Source organism: Lithobates pipiens, unplaced genomic scaffold (genome assembly GCF_037356315.1).
Source record: "Lithobates pipiens isolate NorthernLeopardFrog02 unplaced genomic scaffold, aLitPip1_a1.2 Scaffold_27, whole genome shotgun sequence".
In the NCBI taxonomy this organism is placed as follows: Eukaryota; Metazoa; Chordata; class Amphibia; order Anura; family Ranidae; genus Lithobates; species Lithobates pipiens.
Genome location: NW_027507788.1, coordinates 88,872,660 through 88,895,359, shown reverse-complemented (window position 1 = coordinate 88,895,359; position 22,700 = coordinate 88,872,660).

Here is a 22,700-nt window from a genome sequence, read left to right as displayed (position 1 = left end):
CAGTTCAGGGGATTTGTTTTTATATTTTATTTGGAGAACTTGGATAGGAGAAAGGAATTAGTAGGATACTCCAAATTATCTTTTCACAGGTTATGACAACTCTCTCAATAGAACTATGTAGGACAGGATCCGTGGACATCCTCCCTCAGTCAGCTCTCACAATAACCATAATTTGCTTGAGTCTTCAGTGTTTCAGGCCCTCTGGTTGCCCACCTGAGGCCGCATGGCAGCCTGCGCTGGGGAGGGGCGGCAGGCCCCCTCCCCACCTAGACCTCTTTCTGTAGAGGAAGACCCAGAGCCCATGTTCTCAGCAGATATATACAGTTACCCAGCGTGCATTGGGGTGCACCCCTTCTAATTGGCCAGGGCTGTATAGACATCCATGCTCCCATCTGCAAGGTTCCCTCCCACTGTCCAGTATATCCCATTTCTACCAGACTAGTGTGACATTTTCAAGACAGCATGAGCAGCACCAGAACACACAGAGCAGACTCTATCAATCAATCAAAGCTCTCTGTAAGGCAGACAGCATCTAAATTTACCTAGCTGTCTCCCTGTTAAGCGTAGAAACCAAAAACTATATACACTCACTCTAGCGCCTACCTAGGAGGGCACTACATATATATTGTGTCATTTTTATACATGAGATTTGTAGTGAACAAGGCCGAGACGTGTTTACATTTGCTGTCTGATACTGTTTTTTTGTGGAGAACCAATAAATTCTGAAGATTTTAAGTGAGTGAGTCACTTTTCACACGTATGGTTACATGAAACACATTTCTAGATTGGTATACTCCCTATTAGTTGTGGAGATAACACACATTCTCGAAAGTGGTATGGAGAATACTAATCTAGAAATTTGTTTCATGTTCATGTAATCATATGTGTGAATAGTGACTCATTCAATATTTGCCTAGCTGGGATCTCCCTCGAAGTTTGTTTACACCAAAGTGTGCGCACTGAGACCTGAGTGAGATAGAAAGCATTAACCCAGATCCGAGCATTCGGTGAAATTGCTAAAGCAAAAGATGTGTCAACTGGCAGCATGAATTACGCTTATTATGCCGCGTACACACGATCAAACAAGCGGATGGAAAAGTCCGGCAAACTCAAGTCCGCCAGACAATCCCCCCGTGTGTAGCCTCCGGCATATTTTTTGACCGGAAAGTACGGCGGACTTAGAAAGAAGTTTTGCACTCCAATCTTCCCGCCGGACTCGCATTTCGGCGGACATTCCGGCCGCGTGTATGCCAGTCCGCCGTACTTTTGAAATGAGCAGACTTTTCCCGCCCGGAGAAAAGTCCGCTCATTTCGAGCGGGTTAGCAGGTAGGCGGGGCCCGCGAAGGAGACGTCGCTGGCCCCGACACCTGGTATGGACTTAAAGGGGAACCCCAATGCCGAAAAAAAATCGGCGTGGGGGTCCCCCCAAAGTCCACAACAGACACTTGTCCAAGCACGCTACCCGGCCGGCCAGGAAAGGAGGGGCGAGCAAGCGCCCCCCCCTCCTGAGCCATACCAGGCCGCGTGCCCTCAACATGAGGGGTGCCTTGGGGAAGGGGGGCCGCGCGGCCCCCCCACCCCAAAGCGCCTTGTCCCCATGTTGATGAGGACAAGGGCCTCTTCCCGACAACCCTGGCCGTTGGTTGTCGGGGTCTGCGGGCGGGGGGCTTATCGGAATCCGGGAGCCCCCCACCCTATGTGAATGAGTATGGGGTACAATGTACCCCTACCCATTCACCTGTCAAATAAAGTACAAAAAAAAAACACAACACACAAGATAAAATAATTTATTGCACAGCTCCGGGGGGTCTTCCGTCTTCGGTGGTCTTCTCGCCGGACTCCTCCACTATCTTCTTGTAGCTCTTTTACTAGCGGAGGAGCCCAGCATTCTTCTTCGTCGCCGCTGCCTCTTCTTCCGTCTTCGGGGGTCTTCTCGCCGAACTCCTCCGCTATTTTCTGCTAGCTCTTTTGCTAGCGGAGGAGCCCGGCTTTCTTCTTCACCGCCGCCCTCTTCTTCCGACTTCGGGGGTCTTGTCCCCCTCTTCGGTTCTCCTTGCCGGGCCACCGCACCTTCTTCTAGCTCTTTTACAGGCGGTGGCCCGGTCTTCTGTCGCCGCGCCGCCTCCCGTTCTTCTGTTCTTGTCTTCTTCTTCTTCTTCAGATGTTGCCTCGCCGAGTCCTCCACTCACAATGACGGGGAGCGGGCACGCGGCGACTTATATAGGGACAAGGGGCGGGGTCTTCGGTGGATTTCACATGGGTGGATGTCACATGGTGACCCCGCCCCCTTACAATGTCACAGTCCCAGAGGATGCTGGGACTGTCGCCATGTGACATCAACCCATGTGACATCTACCCATGTGACATCCACCGAAGACCCCGCCCCTTGTCCCTATATAAGTCGCCGCGTGCCCGCTCCCCGTCATTGTGAGCGGAGGACTCGGCGAGGCAACATCTGAAGAAGAAGAAGAAGACAAGAACAGAAGAACGGAAAGCGGCGGCGGCGACAGAAGACCGGGCCACCGCCTATAAAAGAGCTAGAAGAAGGCGCGGTGGCCCGGCAAGAAGAACCGAAGAGGGGGACAAGACCCCCGAAGTCGGAAGAAGAGGGCGGCGGCGAAGAAGAAAGCCGGGCTCCTCCGCTAGCAAAAGAGCTAGCAGAAAATAGCAGAGGAGTCCGGCGAGAAGACCCCCGAAGACGGAAGACCCCCGGAGCTGTGCAATAAATTATTTTATCTTGTGTGTTGTGTTTTTTTTTGTACTTTATTTGACAGGTGAATGGGTAGGGGTACATTGTACCCCATACTCATTCACATAGGGTGACTCCGACAACCAACGGCCAGGGTTGTCGGGAAGAGGCCCTTGTCCTCATCAACATGGGGACAAGGTGCTTTGGGGTGGGGGGGCCGCGCGGCCCAATGTTGAAGGGCACGTGGCCTTGTACGGCTCAGGAGGGGGGGGGGCGCTCGCTCACCCCTCCTTTCCTGGCCGGCCGGGTAGCATGCTCGAACAAGGGTCTGTTGTAGACTTGGGGGGTTCCCCTTTAAGTCCATACCAGGTGGCGGGGCCAGCGACGTCTCCTTCGTGGGCCCCGCCTACCTGGAGACGCGCTCGAAATGAGCGGACTTTCCTCTGCGTGTGTGGGCGAGTCCGTTCATTTCAAAAGTAGGGCGGATACTACGGCGGACTTAGTACGCCGTATTAGTTTGCTCAAAAAGTGCCGTGTGTGGGCAAGTAGCCCGTTCGGAAAGTCCGACGGACAGTCTGGCGGGAAGTCCGCCAGACTAAGTACGTCGGACAGACGGCTATGTGTGTATGCGGCTTTAGGCTTGATTCATAAACTGAGGTCCTTTTCTACAGAAAATATTATGAAACCCATCACAAACTGGAACCCAGCACAAGTGGTGGATTGGATGAAAGGACTTTAGGACTCTGCTGTAATGTATACCCTGTGCAGAGAGAGTAATAATTAATGGTGAGCAGGCCCTATAGATGACAAATTGGGATCTGGAGATGCTTGGAGTTATAAGAATTGTCATCATTATTTTGTGGATCTTCTCAGTGCCTTGAAGGGCGCAAAATCATAATGATAAGTGGATCAGCAGCATTGTTTTTTTGTTCATTTTTTTTATTTTACATTTTTATTCCGTCCTTCAGCAGAGCATACATAACAATACACAGTAGGTCAACAGTCATGACAAAGTATTGTGCAGCATCGAAAACATTGAGGTCATATGTACAAAGAAAAAGCTCAGCAAAGGTTCATTATGGCCTCAGTTACACAATGAACTGACACAACAGAGGGAAGGATCCCCAGGCCATAAAAACCCATGACCAGTGCAGTCTAAAGGTCTTCTTTGATTACCCATTATCATTCTCTCCAAACCCCACCCCTTTTGCACATAACCCGGAAAGATAGGACCACACCATGCTTTTTGGAGTAAAATGGCCATAACAGCCTTTATTAACATTACTCAAACACTCCAATCAAAATATATATCAATATAATAAATAACTATATATATATATATATATATATATATATATATATATCCATAACAAAAACATCCAGTCCAACGTATTGCCCGATCTGGGGATCTTTGACGGTGACCCATAACTTTAACCAACACCAACTCACTGCGGTACCCACTTTCACTTAACCAGGCCTCCAGCTGTGACCGCTCGGAGACAAACATACGACAGTGATAACTATAACGGTATTCCATCCAACATTCAGGAATACACCGGAGAGACCCATACTAGCAATGGGCCCCCCACCCCTTACAGATGACCTCTGAATTTACCGCCAACCGTCAAAGACCACCAGACCAACACCACCAACGTCCACTGCCATCCATCCGTTGTCATGACAGCAGATCCTTGGAACCTGTAAGATAAGAACAAAAACAACAACCAACACAGCAACCACCCCCAAAATTAGGGAGGAAGGGTGGGAAAACTGCCTCCTCTCACTGTTCCTTCCTTCCGCACTGCCTGTAACTCCCCCCCCTCCTCCTTTTATACCGCTCCTCCCCTTCAGCTTCAGTTCTTTCTCTACTCCTCCCTCTAGTACCTCATACCATAACTTAACCCTTCCAGCCCTTATCCTCACTGTCATGCCCGGCCCTTCGTTACTTCCCCTTCAGTCCATACACTGCGGGCCTCCCTTGACCAGTGCAGTCTAAAGGTCCCCTTTGATTACCCATTACCATTTTCTCCAAACCCCACCCCTTTTGCACATAACCCGGAAAGATAGGACCACACCTTTCTTTTTGGAGTAAAATGGCCATAACAGCCTTTATTAACATTACTCAAACACTCCAATCAAAATATATATCAATATAATAAATAACCATAAATATATATATATATATATATATATATATATATATATATATATATATAGAAAGGCCAGTATGGTGGCCTGAAATTATGGGAGGAGCCCGGTGGAGTATATAACCAGCCCGTTCGCCTATCCTCCTCGTCGGTTCCGGTGCGCGATATCTGATACGTCAGAAATCAAGGGCCGACTATCCTCGAGACCAAAACGTAGTGAGCCGTGTTCGTGAGTTCCCGCTTTGTCCGTTCACCTTCGCATTTGACAAGTCGTCTTGTCATTCGTCAGCGTCCGTGTGTTTACCGTCCGAGTGTCGCTATACTCAACGAAATTTTCTGTTGTCGTACAACACGTCTGGGCCGGCTGTCGCAGGTAGGGCTTCGGCACCCTTTTCAGTTCACATGTTACAATGTCACGCAAACGAGATTCCCTGGACTCACGAACCTCTCACTTTCATTTTCACGAACGTTTTAAACTGTGGCACTCGTACTCCTTACCTCATGTCACTACCCCCTTTCTTTCGGAAGAAGTCGTTATCACCTTTTCGGGACATGTCGATCGTGCCACATCAGGCACTTCGTTTCGTAGGCACGTCAATTCTAAGCTGAACGACTCCCCGATCATTTCTCTGTATCCGAATCGATCGAATCGTTTCGAAATCACAGCCGACTGCTCATTACGTTAAATCAAGCAGTCCGGACAATGGCAATTTCACGTTGTTTTCAAGCCGTAAACCGGTCGGACCGTTCCAATTCGAATAATCATTTCATCATTTCTGTCACTTACCGCGCTCCGGTGCGAATCTTGTCGCATCTCCGATGCACCGATTCGCTTCGAAGTGCCCCAGGGTTCGGCCTCATTTCTGTACATGCTCCAGAGACTGAGTCACTCGCAGGATCAGGCACGGTCCCTGATTCTAGTCTTTGTCATGGCATACCATTTCTGTCACTTATTACGCTCCAATTCGAATCCTGTTGCATTCTTTTATGCACCGATTCGTTCTGGTGTGCCCAGCTGTTACGCCTCATTTCAGTACATGCTCCAGAGACGGATTCTTTGTTGTAACCATCAGCCCAGTCGTTGAATCTTGTCTCTGTCATGGCATATCATTTCTGTCACTTATTACGCTCCAATTCGAATCATGTCGCATTCTTTTATGCACTGATCCGTTCTGGTGTGCCCAGCTGCTACGCCTCATTTCAGTACATGCTCCAGAGACGGATTCTTTGTTGTAACCATCAGTCCAGTCGTTGAATCTTGTCTCTGTCATGGCATATCATTTCTGTCACTTATTACGCTCCAATTCGAATCCTGTCGCATTCTTTTATGCACCGATTCGTTCTGGTGTGCCCAGCTGCTACGCCTCATTTCAGTACATGCTCCAGAGACGGATTCTTTGTTGTAACCATCAGTCCAGTCGTTGAATCTTGTCTCTGTCATGGCATATCATTTCTGTCACTTATTACGCTCCAATTCGAATCCTGTCGCATTCTTTTATGCACCGATTCGTTCTGGTGTGCCCAGCTGCTACGCCTCATTTCAGTACATGCTCCAGAGACGGATTCTTTGTTGTAACCATCAGTCCAGTCGTTGAATCTTGTCTCTGTCATGGCATATCATTTCTGTCACTTATTACGCTCCAATTCTAATCCTGTCGCATTCTTTTATGCACCGATTCGTTCTGGTGTGCCCAGCTGCTGCGCCTCATTTCAGTACATGCTCCAGAGACGGATTCTTTGTTGTAACCATCAGTCCAGTCGTTGAATCTTGTCTCTGTCATGGCATATCATTTCTGTCACTTATTACGCTCCAATTCGAATCCTGTCACGTTTTGTTTTTATGCACTGATTCGTTCTGGTGTGCCCAGCTGCTACGCCTCATTTCAGTACATGCTCCAAAGACAGGATTCATCTGTTTGGTTCATGGGCTCGTCCTCTGATTCTTGTCTTTGTCATGGGTTTTCATTTCATTTCACCTATCACGTTCCGGTACGAATAGTCACATCTGTGTACCAAATTCGTCTCGGCGTGCCCCAGGAATGGCCTCATTTCAGTACATGCTCCAGAATCCGTTTCGTGCTCGGTCGCAAGTTGTGGCATGGCGATCTGGATCTCTGTCATGGCAGGTTCTCTCATTTCACTGTCACATACCGCTTCCCGGTTTGGGTCCAGTTGATTCTTCAATGTTTGGACGCCTACCGGGGGCCTTGCTCCTCGGCCTCATTTCATTATTAGTTGCCTCGGAAGGGAAACACAGCTTCGTTTAGGCGGGTCTCGCTGTTTTCTCCACATACAAGCGTAGACTTCTTGCAATCGTTGCAAACACACATCCAAGCGTAGACTTCTTGCAATCATGGCAAGCACGCATCCAGACGTAGACTTCTCGCAATCATTGCAAGCACACATTCGAGCATAGACCTCTGGCACTCATTGCAAGCATGCATTCGAGCATAGACCTCTTGCAATCATTGCAAGCACGCATTCGAGCATAGACCTCTTGCGATCATCGCAAGCACGCATTTGAGCATAGACCTCTTGCACTCATTACAAGCACGCACTCGAGCATAGACCTCTTGCAATCATGGCAAGCACGCATTCGAGCATAGACCTCTTGCAATCGTTGCAAGCAGATGTCCAGGCACAACTTATGGCAATCATTGTTGGCAGACACTTCTGCCTGCTCGATAGATTGCTTTGGGGAAAGCCTTCCTAAAGGTACGTTGTATTACGGGGTACTTATATTTATAGGTATAGTTGATCCAGGGAAAAATCCGATTGCCTCTCGAGGGGTCAGGAAGGAATTTTTTCCCCTGCTGTAGCAAATTGGGCTATGCTCTGTTGGGTTTTTTTTGCCTTCCTCTGGATCAGCTGCGGGCGTAGAATTGGGTGTGTCTGGTTGTGTGATACCTTATTTATTTTGATTTGTGGTGGGACTGGATGGACTTCTGTCTTTCCGGCCTGGCTACCCATGTGACCTACCATAATTCCTTGCAATCGTTGCAAGCACGAGTCCTGGCATAACTCCTCGCATTAGTTGCAGGCACGCATCCTAGCATAACATCTTGCAATCATAGCAAGCACGCATCCTGGGTAACATCTTGCAATCATCGCAAGCACGCGTCCAAACGTACATTCAAGCACAACTCCTGCAGTCTTCGCAGTGCACATGCGGTAACACGAATGGCTCACAGTCACTACGTACACATCTCCAGTGACAAATTCCCGGGCAATTGTCGCAAGCACACGTTTAACACACTTTTGGTCATGCCAAGGCTCGCGACTTAGCATAAACTTCTTGCAATCATTCGTTGGCAAGCACGTTCTCAGTGGCACACGAACTGGCTACACGTCATTTTCAGCAGCACTTAATTGGCCACTCGTCTCCTGTGGCTTTTCTTACAAACCACTCACTGTTGTCTGCCTACCCGTCTCTTCCTTAGGACAGTTGAGTTCAACTTCCGTCCCGCACCAGGATCATGTTGACACACGCAACTGGCTTCTTCCTGTAGCACGCCCAGGCTATTTCTAGCCAGCGTTCAGCATTTCTTATCCTTACAGTGCACGGAGAGCCATCTGTCATTCGGCCCATACAGCAAGATCCCCACTACGAGGCATCCAGAGGCATCAGCCCATAGCCAACGGCAAACGCTCGCCCATCACAACTACCATCTTTAGGGGCATATAATATCCTTGCATATTCCCCAGTCTAGTCATCCAAAAGACACCTACAGTCCCTACACGGCATGTCGAGTTTCGCTATGCGCATCATCCCTCAGGGGCGCGCCTTTGTGTCACGCCTATTGGTCTTACTGTCCCTCTCACAGGATCCAGAGCAAGTCCTCAGCCTGGATCCCGCGGCAATAGCAGTCCTTGCTATGCGGGAGGAATTCCTATCGTCTGGGAATGGTGTCTCCCTGTTCATTCCCTCCGTGTCTTCCCTTTCTCCCCAGGTGATGACCGACGCAGCGGCCTCCACGGGCTTGCGGCTGTTTTTGGCCACCTCTGGCTCGCAGCTCCCTGGCCTCCCCAGTTACTGGCAATTCCTGGCTGCGCCAAGGCGTCCTCTCTGTTGATTATGTCCTTCCTACGTCGACTGGTCCAGCTCTTGTTGTTGTTTCAGTTCAACATCCGTTGTTCTTTTATCCCCGGTAAATTCAATCAGGCAGCGGACGCCCTCTCCCGCTTTAACCTCGTCTCGTTTTCCGATCAGGTACCCGGAGCCGGACCCACATCAGCAGCTATCCCGGACTGGTCTCAACTGACCCTGGATTAGCCCCTCACCTCCTAGCGGCTACCCAACTCATTGATCACTCCCTTTTCCCGCAATACCCTCAAGGCCTATCAATCAGCCTGGATGGCCTTTAACCGCTTCATCACGTATCACATCACAGAGACGTCCCGTGTCAAGCAAGTCATAGCCTTCTTTTCCTACTGCCACTCGCAGTTGGCGTTATCCTTTAATACGATCCAGCTATACCTGACCGGTGTATAACATTTCACCTCCCTCCAGGACCCTACCGTACCCTCCTTATTTTTACCACGCCGTTCAGGCTGTTATGCGCGGTATCCAGAAGCACCAGCCGATGGCCGGCACCAAACGACTGCCTACCACAGGAGACGTTTTAGAAATATGTCAGATATCCTGGCCACTTCACCTTTTCGGTCTCCACATTAGTGTCATTTACAAGCAGCCATACACCCGGCCTTCTTCGGCTTCTTACGGCCAAGCGAGTTTACTTGTAGTAGCCTCACAGCACGCATGCTGTGCAAGCACCACCTGGTCCGATACAAAGACCATTTCGTCTTACACTTAGCAGTCTCCAAGACACAGCAGCTTGGCTCGGGTACGGACATACACTTCTATAAGTCCTACAACCGCTGGTACCCGGTCGTCATTCTCACCCGCTTGTTGACCCTTTTGGCTGATCAACCAGGAACTAGTCCGCTTCTGCCATTTCACACTAAGCCTCTGAACGCTGCCCGCTTTATGGAACATCTCAGGATACTCCTGGGTATCCTTCACCTCTATCCTACTCACTACTCCGGACATTCATTCCGTATCGGAGCAGCTTCGGCGGCATCCCGCCAGGGGGTCCCGGACCACGTTATCGAGAGGTTGGGCAGAGGGAGGTCCACCTGTTTCGCCCGCTACATACCCAATCCGCTAGTGGAGATGGCCCAGGCCTTTGTCGAGCTCACCCAGTAACAAACTTGAATCAATAAAATGCAACCCCTACCTGAATGTTTTTGCCCCCTTATTTTGGTATACCGTACGTCAGACCAGGGCACACTTTCAGGTCCATTTCAAGTAAGCGAGTTTATGTTAACCTTGTTTGTCATCCTTATCCGTATCGGTCAGAGGGCTCTGGACCATAAATAGAAAGGCCAGTATGGTGGCCTGAAATTATGGGAGGAGCCCGGTGGAGTATATAACCAGCCCGTTCGCCTATCCTCCTCGTCGGTTTCGGTGCACGATACCCACCCACCCATCCCCTTTTTCAGGGCATTTCTCAAGCATTATACTCCTCATGAGAGTACTCATTTCACTCCATTCATATTCATTTCATTTATCACCCACTTCTCTATCTAAGGTATGCCCCCTTATTTTGGTATACCGTACGTCAGACCAGGGCACACTTTCAGGTCCATTTCAAGTAAGCGAGTTTATGTTAACCTTGTTTGTCATCCTTATCCGTATCGGTCAGAGGGCTCTTGACCATAAATATATATATATATATATATATATAACCATAACAAAAACATCCAGTCCAACGAATTGCCCGATCTGGTGATCTCTAACGGTGACCCATAACTTTAACCAACACCAACTCACTGCAGTACCCACTTTCACTTAACCAGGCCTCCAGCTGTGACCGCTCAGGGACAAACATCCGACAGTGATAACTATAACGGTATTCCATCCAACGTTCAGGAATACACCGGAGGGACCCATACTAGCAATGGGCCCCCCACCCCTTTCAGATGACCTCTGAATTTACCGCCAACCGTCAAAGACCACCAGACCAACACCGCCACAGCCCAAAAGGATGACCCCCTCAACCTTGAGGGCCACCCCACACCCTCAAAGCCTTCTGGATGCCCTCCTGTAATCCCAAAGACCACAGATCAATCCCGACATCTGAAAGATGCACCCCATCCCGCCGAAGGTACACGCCTACATTGCATTCCAGCTCCCGCTGTCGAATCACAATCCCCCCATGCTGAACCACGAACCGCCCAACCACTTTGTTCACCTGAATCCTCGTTTTGTTAATGCTCTCGATGGACCGAGCCCAGCGCCACACCGTTCTAGCCACAATGTCCGACCAAACCACCACTGTACCCGGGAACAGGAATTGCAACCGCATAAAATCGGACTTGATGTCCGCCATCAGATCCCTGACCTTACGGACTGCAAGGTCATTCCCCCCAGCATGGATCACTAACACCCCCGGGGGCCCCGTGACTCCGCACCTCCCCCAGCACACGGTCCCACTTCACCCCCGGGATCCCCAACCATCTCAGGCAAGCCTCCCTCCGGGAAATACCCAGTTGCCTGCCATCCGGTCGCTGGTCTCCCCTCCTGGCCCCCCAACATACATAGGAGTGTCCCACGATCCAGACGAGGCAAGCCGGACCTCCATCTGAAAAGAAAAACGAACATCAGATCACATGAACCCAACCCCCAGAACCCCGCATAACAAAAGCAAACCCATCAACACTGCCCTGCAACCCCACTGGTTGCGTGCACACATAACTTGTCCGTGTGTTCCACATGTTTTCTTTTTTTTTTTTTTAAACCACAACTCAATCCAACGCCAACTGTGGCCTGACATCAGATCTGAACCTCCTAGATTCCCACCTCCTGATCCGGCGAACCACAGCTTCGTCCAACCCGTACCGGGCAGCCTCTATGGCCGCCCCGATACGGAAGGAGTGCAAAGCAAATTCCTTACCATCCAAACCCACGTCCCGCAAACATTTTCGGAACACCGAAACAAATTGATATCTGGACAGGAGGGACCCGTCCTCATGCCACAGGAACGGACCCCTGCCCCTCCCCCTCACTGCCCGGAAATCCCGAACCACCGCCACTGAGCACACCGTTGATCCGGGAAGGGCAAACAGCAATATCAACACACCTTTGCCCCGCTGATCCGTCTTGGACCTGCGCAGCCAAAGCCCCACCCGGTCCCCCTCCAAGCGAACCTCCCCCTCCAACAAACCCCCGGCCACTCGTTTGTTCGGGCACACTAACTCCCCGATCCGAAATGCCCCATAAAAAGACAGGGAAAAAGCTGCTGTAAACAGCCGCACTTCATAACCGGAAGCACAGATAGACTGCAGCCTGGCACAAAGCGCCTGCAAAATCGCAAACGTGACCGGCCGCCGACCATCCCTCGTTCTGTTACGTTTCCGATAGCCCTTTAACGCTTGCCGTACCCAGAAATCCTTGGTCCAGTCCTCCACCCTCAACAACTTAAACAAAAATGTCAAACCTGCCAACTTCCAGTCGATCAAAGACACTGATACCCCCTGTTCCATATTCCGGGCAACAAAGTAGAGTACCAGCAACCGTCCCTCAGGACCCCGCTCACTTACCCCAGCTTCGCGTACCAGTCCGAACCATTCCGTCCACACCTTGGAGTAGGCCGACCACGTGGACACACTTACCGACTGCTCGATCCATCCCGCGGCGATTCCAAAGGCAACTTCCAAATCCACTCCGGGCAAGCGACCCCTTCTGGGTCCGCGCCCGGAGCCAGTGCCCTGAACCTGTCCCACTGGAAATGAGACAAGGAGTCAGCCAACTCATTATCCACGCCCGGGATGTGTACAGCGTAAATAAACACGTTCAACTGTAAGCACCGAAAAACCAGTTGTCGCATCAGCCAAACAACTGGGGGAGAAGTGGCCGACATGCAGTTAACCACCTGTACCACCCCCATGTTGTCGCAATTAATGCACAACTTAAGATTCCTACACTCTTCCCCCCAAAGCTCCAAAGCCAAAACCACCGGGAACAGCTCCAACAAGACCAGATTACCCAGGAAACCCGCCGATTCCCAAGACTGCGGCCACGGCCCCGCACTCCACCTGCCTTCGACAAATGCACCGTACCCGGTGAAGTCTGCCGCATCCGTAACCAGATCCACATCAAAGTTACTGACAGGGCCCGATATCCACATCGCTCTCCCATTATAGGAATCCAAGAATTCGTGCCAAACCCGCAAGTCCTCCCTATGTTCCCGACCCAGACGAATGAAATGAGTGGGAACACTGACCCCCGCGGTAGTCGCCGACAGCCGTCGGTAGAAAATCCTTCCCATCGGAATGATCCTACAAGCGAAGTTCAGCTTCCCCAGGAGGGACTGCAACGTCCTCAACTGCACCTTACACCTGCCCTGAATGTCCGCAATCTCCCGCTGCAACTCCTCAAGCTTGTCCCTAGGCAGCCGGCACTCCATTGCCTGGGAATCAATTACAATCCCCAGAAAACTGAGCTCCGACGTCGAGCCTTCCGTTTTATCCGCCGCCAAAGGAACCCCAAACCTGCCTGCGATGTGCTGCAACGTGGACAGCAGAATCGCACACACAGCGGAGGCAGGCGGGCCCACACAGTGAAAGTCATCCAAATAATGGATAACCGACTCAAGGCCCGACACATCCCTCACCACCCATTCCAAAAAGGAGCTAAAAGTTTCGAAGTAGGCACACGAAATCGAACAACCCATCGGCAGGCACATATCCACATAGAACTGGTCGCGCCAGTGGCACCCCAACAACCGAAAGCTGTCAGGATGGACCGGGAGCAACCGGAACGCCAATTCCACGTCGGCCTTAGCCATCAGCGCCCCCCGCCCATACTTCCGCACCCACCGGACCGCTGTGTCAAATGATGTGTAAGACACCGTACACGCCTCCGGGTCAATGAAATCATTGACCAAGCCCCCCTTAGGGAATGACAGGTGATGTATGAGACAAAATTTTCCCGGCTCCTTTTTGGGGACCACCCCCAACGGGAAAACCACCAAATCGGACCAAGGCTTCCCCCCAAATGGCCCCCCCATACGCCCCAGCGCCACCTCCTTGCCCAGCTTCTCATCCACCACCCCAGGATGTTGCAACGCCGACTTCAGATTCTTCGCCACCATCGGCACCACCGGCACCACCGGCAGTGAACAGGGTATCCGAAAACCATCCCGAAACCCCGCCACCAGCACCCGTGCCGCCTCTCTCCGGATACCTACTTAGAAAAGGAAGCATGCTTGCCAGCATCACCAGCGTCCGCCCTTTTCTGAGTAGCATCCCCTTTTCCCTTTTCCCTTTTCGGAAGCACCGGGACAGCATGTGCGTGCCACCGCAGCCGGAACACTCATGCTTGAACCTGCACGTTCCCCCAAACTTGCAGGCTCCCGCGTTGTACTGCCAGCACACCCCCCATTTTTTTTCCGGCCCGTAGTCCTGAAGCAGGCGTACTCCCGGACCCCCCCCCTGAAGAAACTGAGGCAGGGCCCGCGCCGAGGACATCGCCTCATCCAGAGGCTGATGTCCTTGTGGTTCCAGCGCAATTCCGATTGCACAGCCTTGCGCTGCCGGAATTGCTCGTCGTACCGGAGCCACGCCACCCCCCCATACACCCTATGGGCCTCCCCAATCGCATCCATATAGCAGAAGAGCGCAGAGCAATGCTCCGGGCTCTTCTCCCCAATGACGCTTGCCAGAATGGCAAACGCCTGCAACCAGTTAGAAAAAGTGCGCGGTATCAACCGATACCGCCTCTTTTCCGCGTCCTCCTTCTTGGAATCATCAGGGTTAACCTTATCCAAATTAAACTTCTGCAATGGGAGAAGCGAGAAGATCTCCACATACTCCCCTTTCGCGATCTTGTCCCGCACCTCCTGTTTCAAGTGAGCCCCCAGCGGCCCCTCGAAACACACATACACCTCACAGAGCGCCGCATCAGCCAAACGAGCTATGTCCGACCCAACCACCGCCTCCTTCTTACCCGCAGCGCCTGGACCACCCCTGCCCCCACTGAGGCCGGCACTGAAGGGGCCAGAGTCTCCGATCCCCCAGCGGCCCCAGGGCCCCCCCGAGCCCTCCGGCCGGGGGAGCAGCCCACGGGGCCACCAGCACCGGCTGTGGCAACCCACCATCAAACCGTCCCACTAGCGCCCCCAAACCCTCTAGCAAATCCTGCATCTGAGCGGCAGGCTCCGCCACCCCAGGGGCATGTCCCACCGCAGCCTCCGCGCCCGCCACCCCCGTGTCCTGCCCAACAAGCAGCACTGGCCTCCCTGTGCCCGCTTGCACCACCCCCAACAGACCCCGTAATGCAGTTGATAACAAAGCAGCATCCTGTGACTCACCTGGCTGTCCAGGGGCTCTCCCCACAGCCGGACCAGCGCTCTCCCCAGCCGGTGCTGGAAGATCCTCTTCATCCAATACCTCCCCTTCGCACCGATCCGGTCAAAGGTAGGCGGAGGCGTAAGCCCCTCGGGGGAAGAGACCCCGGAGGCCGTTGCCACCACCCGCAACGGTGCCGGCTCCCCACTGGCTGAGACATCCCAAGCAGACTGTCGGTGTGACCCAGCCCTGCGAGCCTCAGGAGAAGCGGACACCCAGGCGCCCCTGCTGGTCTTGTGACAGGAGCAGCCTGCAGGCGGTCCCCGCACCTGCCCAGGCCTGGACGCAGATCCTCTGCCTCTGGACAGCGTCCCCTGAGCCGATCCATCCCTCCGGGAGCACGAGACATCAACGCAGCAGCCCCCTCCCCCCACAGTCCACCACCAGAGGGGAACCCCTGCCTCGCGGTGCATCCGCCCCGCCCCCCACCCCCGGCCCGCGGCGTGCCCCCCCGTGTCCCGCTGCGAGCGTTTTGCCGGTGGGATCGAACGGTCCTCCTCAGGGCTCCTAACTACACGAGGTGGCCGAGTAGAAGGCCCTGGTGAAAAACGTGCCGGAGGCCGAGACCTCCGTGCCCGCTCACTGCTCCCCGATGAAGGTCCCGCCATCTCCGCAATGTCACCCAGCCTGTCCCGCAGCCACTCCGGTCCGCGTTCCACCGCACGCCATTGTTAGAGGAGCAGTCGAGCAAAACTGCCTCCTCTCACTGTTCCTTCCTTCCGCACTGCCTGTAACTCCTCCCCCTCCTCCTTTTATACCGCTCCTCCCCTTCAGCTTAAGTTCTTTCTCTACTCCTCCCTCTTGTACCTCATACATTAACTTAACCCTTCCAGCCCTTATCCTCACTGTCATGTCCGGCCCTTCGTTACTTCCCCTTCAGTCCATACACTGCGGGCCTCCCTGGAAGTTGACTGGAATTCAAGGACGTATGGCTAAGCTAAAAGGTAATTTTCAGGGTTTATAACAGGACTCCGGACTCAGCAAGAGGTAGAAAAGAAAAAAGGAGAAAAGGGTAAAAAAAAAAAGAGATACTGAAAAAAATAGGGAGGATGGAGAAGAGAAAGGGGAAATGGGAAGGGGCCAGTGGAGGAATTATAGGGGTCGCCAAGATCGCCATGGCGACCGGGCCCCTTGCTGCGGGGAGGCCCAAGGGCCCCCTACACTCTTCGATAGGAGGGAAGACTGAGAGGAGCTCCCCGATCATCAGCCGAACTGAAATCGGCACTGTGCGGGAGTTCCTCACATTAGGCTTAGTAGTGAAAGCACAGTGTGTGCTCTTTGTCTCCCCCTAGAGTGCAGTACCCGGCAGGAAAAGCCAGGAAGGTAAATGTCTGCCATTTTTTTTAATAAGACTATCTACTGTATTTCTGTTTGTGTGTGTGTGTGTGTGTGTGTGTGAGCATGTTTGTATGAGTGAACATGCTTGTATGTATGTGTGTGTGAACATGCTTGTATGTGTGTGTGAGCATGCTTGTATGTGCATGTGTGTGAGCATGCTTGTGTGTGTGAGCATGCTTGTATGTGCGTGTGTGTGTGAGCATGCTTGTATGCGCGTGTGTGTGTGTGAGCATGCTTGTATGTGTGTGTGTGTGAGAATGCATGTATGTGTGTGTGCGTGTGTGTGAGCATGTATGTGTGTGTGTGTGAGCATGCTTGTGTGTGTGTGTGTGTGTGTGTGAACATGCTTGTGTGTGCGTGAGCATGCTTGTATGTGCGTGTGTGTGTGTGAGCATGCTTATATGTGCGTGTGTGAGCATGCTTGTATGTTTGTGAGCATGCATGTATGTGTGTGTGTGTGTGTGTGAGCATGCATGTATGTGTGTGAGCATGCATGTATGTGTGTGTGTGTATGTGTGTATGAGCATGCTTGTATGTGTGTGTGTGAGCATGCTTGTATGTGTGTGTGTGTGAGCATGCATGTATGTGTGTGTGTGAGCATTAATGTGTGTGTGTGAGCATTAATGTATGTTTGTGTGTGTGAGCATGCTTGTATGTGTGCGTGTGAGCATGCTTGTATGTGTGCGTGTGAGCATGCTTGTATGTGTGTGAGTGTGTGTGAGCATGCTTGTATGTGTGTGTGTGTGTGTGTGAGAGCATGCATGTATGCATGTGTGTATGTGTGTGTGTGTTCATATATGTATGTGTATGTATGCATGTGTTTATCAGTGGCGGTGCATCCAAAAGGGTGCACAGGTTCCACCCCCTCTATGACCAAAGGATAGACTCATGCATAGCATAGTATGAATCTATCCATGGCCACCGCTGCCACCCCCATATTTAGGTGTCTGGTCCCTTTTGGGGTGCCGGGTGCCTGAATTACAGCGGTGGGGGGGGGTGTTTTTGCAGCACCTGATTAGAGCCATGGGCTATAATAGGCTTCAAAATAGGTGAACTGCAAGCGCCATGCTTGACGCTCACAGTCTACCCAGGTGTGTTAGAAAAGTGAATTAATATTCACTTTCCTAACACTGAACGGCCTCTCCACCAATCAGGTGTGCGGGTATTATACCCATCACCCGATTGGCTGAAACGATAGACACAGCTATTGGACGCCCATCAGGAGGAGAGGACGGGAGATGAGGATGGCAGTAGCTGCATGGAGGACCCCGCTCATGGCCGTTACCCGCTGCCCCACCAAGACAGGGTAAGTGGCGGGCAGACAGTGAGCGGGCGGTGGGGATTCACAGTGGCAGCATTTGATGGGCACACCAACAGCATTTGATGTGCACAGTAGCAGCATTTGATGGGCACAGTGGCAGCATTTGATGGGTACACTGGCAGCATTTGATGAGCACAGCGGTGGCATTTGATGGGCACAGCGGCAGAGTTTGATGGGCACAGTAGTGACATTTGATGGTACAGTGGTGGCATTAGATGGTACAGTGGTGGCGTTTGATGGGCACAGTGGCTGTAATTGATGTTTTTTAAATCGGTTCCTTTATATGCAGCCACCCACTTGGGACTGGGCCCTGGTGTTCCACCATCAGGCTCGGAGAAAAGAGCCCTGTCCGGAGGTCGGGGGGGGGCCACCATGGTTTCCTGCATCGGGGCCCTGAAGGTTCTAGTTACGCCACTGGAAGGGGCTAAAGTAGAAAGGACAGGGCAACTATGCTTAGCTGCATCCCAAGTTACAAGTTGAGCAAAAAAAGTTTCCATGGAAGCAAAATCTAAGTTAAAAGGGTTATGTGTGAACTATCTTCCTGCATAAATTGAATATTGTGCCAATAATACCACATTTTACAAAACTGTTGGTCTTTTCACTTTTACTACCTATATCCATTGTTCAGCTGTCAGAGGAACAGTACTTTGCCACTTTTGTGAAATGCACACCTTGGTGGCATTGAGCAGGTGGATCAGGAGGCATGCTTTATAACTGTATTTGGAGAATGGAATAAGATGTAGTAGGAAAGTGCAGTGATTGAAGGAAACATTGGTAGCAGCATTGCTTTTTCTCAAAGAAAATCTACTTGTTGGATCCATGTGATTGAAAACAATTTAGTTGCAATGATATCTCACTGTTTTGGTCAAGAAAGTTGAGAAATAGTATTAAAAAATGAATAGAACTAAAGAGAGAATCTATGGGGTTGATTTACTAAAGTGTAAAAAATCTCAACAAGTATAGATACAGTATCTCACAAAAGTGAGTACACACCTCACATTTTTGTAAATATTTTATTATATCTTTTCGTGTGACAACACTGAAGAAATGACACTTTGCTACAATGTAAAATATTGAGTGTACAGGTTGTATAACGGTGTAAATTTGCTGCCTCCTCAAAATAATTCAACACACATCCATTAATGTCTAAACTGCTGGCAACAAAAGTGAGTACACCCCTAAGTGGAAATGTCCCAGTTGGGCCCAAAGTGTCAATATTTTGGCCACCATTATTTTCCAACACTGTCTTAACCCTCATGGGCATGATGTTCACCAGAGCTTGACAGGTTGCCACTGGAGTCCTCTTCCACTCCTCCATGACGATATCACAGAGCTGGTGGATGTTAGAGACCTTGCGCTCCTTCACCTTCCGTTTGAGGATGCCCCACAGATGCTCAATGGGGTTTAGGTCTGGGGATATGCTCGGCCAGTCCATCACCTTTACCCTCAGCTTCTTTAGCTTGGTCATCTTGGAGGTGTGTTTGGGGTCATTATCATGTTGGAATACTGCCCTGCGGCCCAGTCTCCAAAGGGAGGGGATCATCCTCTGCTTCAGTATGTCACAGTACATGCTGGCATTCATGGTTCTCTCAATGAACTATAGCTCCCCAGTTCCGGCAGCACTCATGCAGCCCCAGACCATGACACTCCCACCACAACGCTTGACTGTGGACAATACACACTTGTGCGCTAGGAACCAATGTGCAGATAGCTGGTGGCAATCCTTGGATTTACTCGAATATGTGCATGTGTATGTCCAGCTATGCCTAATGGTATGAAAATTGGGTCCTTCCTGCTAAACTTATTTCACACTTATTTCATACCAAGATGGACATACAAAGTGCAGACTGTGCAGTTTGCAAGTACAGTTGCACTCTGCATGGGCATTGGCACCAGAGCTCAGTAAGGATGGATATACACTATAGGAAAATCGGAAAATAAAAATTCAGTACGAGAAATGATCTGTCAATTATCTGGTTGTTAGTATAGTGCTATCGATAGCTGATTCTAACTGGTTCAGGCAGAAAAAAAGGTGCAAGCTACAAAATTTTTATCATACATGAACACAACATTGGATTGTCGCTCAATATGTACAGTAATCATATGGGAATAATCGAATAGAGAAAAACATGCATGATCTGAAGCAAAGAATGACCCGCAAGGTGGCAACGGACATAAAAATTATACACAAGAAAGAACGTTTGCCTTTGTCATTCAATAATTTTTGTACAAGGTGTAGCACCCTCTAGTGTAGGTAAAGGGAAGTAGGTAAAACATATTCTGGCTCAGAGAAACATCATGAAATCTGGGTCAGGGCTTACTTGAGTTCAGGGCTGGATGACTCATGCAAGCATGCCTCCCCCGGTTCTGGAAAGTTGCAGAATGTTCTGGAAACTAGAGGGTGGAGGCCAGGAGGATTGACCTGAATACTCAGGGGAGCTTGGCCAATCCCCAGCCAGTGGGCCTGGCAGGGGATTAAGCCAACCCTTAAGTATGGATGAGTCAGGCTGGCAAAGGGAGTCAGGTGGAAAATGGAGATGGCGTCCTGAGGGGCCTGTCGGTAGCCTTAAGGGGCTCTCTAGGTCTAGGGGGCCCCACGGGCTGGAGGCTCGGGCTGGCTCAGGAAGTGTCAGTGTCAGTCTGGGAGGACTGTGGAAAAGTAGCCAGGAGGGCTAGTTAAAGGGGCAGCTGCAGTCAGGCAGGCTGCCAGTGCCTGAAGAGGTGGTACTGGGGACCAGAAGCCACAAGAATAGGACAGCTGAGCTCTTAAGACCTCTTTTTCTGCTACACTACCAAAGGGGCTGGTGGTCCCTGTCTGCAAAGGGCATTTGCTCTGGATCTGTGTCTGTGTTGGATCAATTTGTCAGTGCTAGCTGGTCCTGGGAGACATAGTTCTACAAGCAAGTTTGTGCTGGAGGTAGAAGAGGAGAAGTGTGTGTGTGTGTGTGTTTGTATATTAAATATATATATATATATATATATATATATATATATTGGATGTATATAGTTGAGTCCCTGAAGAATTCTTTGTTGATCAAGTGGGCATCCCATAATATCCCTATCCCCATCCAAGTTTATTTAGGCTGCCACTGAGGAGAGGGTAGAGAAAGACACTAGCCATTTAAGAACTGTATGCAGCCACAATGAGAGCTGGAGGAAAGCCCCACCCACCAACTGGGATCACAGAGAGGAAGAGGAAACTGAGCTGCTGTGGATTGTCTGAAGGACAGAGCCTGCCAGGAGCAACTATGACCCGTGGGAGATGTAGCGCCTAGACAGACTGGGCCAGTATTACAGATAGGCAATGAAACTAGATTGGCATTGAACTACACATACCAGTGGAGCGCTGCCCTCGTAGCGATGTCTGTATCTATATACAGACATCTCTACCTTCTATCACCCTGCTCATACTTGTAAACTTTTTCGCAAAAGGGAGTTTAACAAGACCCGTGGCCACTCATTACAATTAGAAGAAAAGAGGTTTAACCTTAAACTACGTAGAGGGTTCTTTACTGTAAGAGTGGCAAGGATGTGGAATTTCCTTCCACAGGCGGTGGTCTCAGCGGGGGGCATTGATAGTTCCAAGAAACTATTAGATATGCGACTGAACGACCACAACATACAGGGATATACAATGTAATACTGATATATAATCACACACATAGGTTGGACTTGTGTCTTTTTTCAACCTCACCTACTATGTGACTATGTATGTAATGGAGGGACGGGGACACTTTAAATTTTTTTTTTTATTATTATTTATTTTATACACACACATTTTTTAATTTTTTTTGCAATTTATTTTTGTACTAACTTTATTGCTATCACAAGGGATAAACAACATCCTTTGTGACAGCATGGGCTGTGACGGGTACTCTTTAGGGGGAGATTTGGGGTCAATTAGATCCCAAATCTGTTCTCTGGTCATTTGAAGGAAGCACATCAGACAGAGATTGGTCTGATTGGCTGCTTCCCTGGCCGCTGGTGGCCAGGTAAACAAAGGGGTGGAATCACAAGTGACGAAACTACTCATTGCTCCCAGTATCCAAGGTTACACAGAGAGGAGAACGACGTCAGTTCCTCTCTCTGTGTTTAGGGCAGCCATCGCCGCCAACCGCATCGCTCCCAGCCTCCACAACGGGATCAGAGAGCCCTGGAGAGATGGTAGGAGGGGGTGGGACCCCCTTCCGCCACCACAGAAATGATCAAATGGTTAATTAGCCACTCAGATCACTTCTGCCTGAAAGAGAATTGCCGGCTGGAAAGAATGATACCAGGATGATGCCTGTAGGTGCAGGCATCATCCCGGTATAACCACTGAAACCCAAGGACATACAGGTACATACCTTGGGAAGGAAGTGGCTAAGTTGGGTAGAACACCTGTCAACTTTTATTGCTGTATGTTTACCTGTTGCAGATTTTAGATAAACTTTTACCATTTGAGTCCCAAGTGACATCATAGTACTTCCTCTGAGTACAGAGGCCAGGACAGTGTTGTCCACCCTCTTACTGCAGCAACAGATCACTGATATTGTGATCTTATGCTGGGTGAATGCAGCTAGCAGTAAATCACTATTGGAAGTGTTCTGCTGCTACACAGCTTCATGGTGGGGTGTGCATATCATCACCACTGATCAGATCCAGAATTCCCATGAAAAAGGTGGAAAAAAAAAGTTGCCTGCATAACGGGATGCTATGTTATTTGAATTGTTTGCAATCGCAAACCTTTGAAAAAGTCTCTGTCGTGCTAATTTGTGCCTTTGTCAAACTGACCTAATCTTACTTTGCTAACCA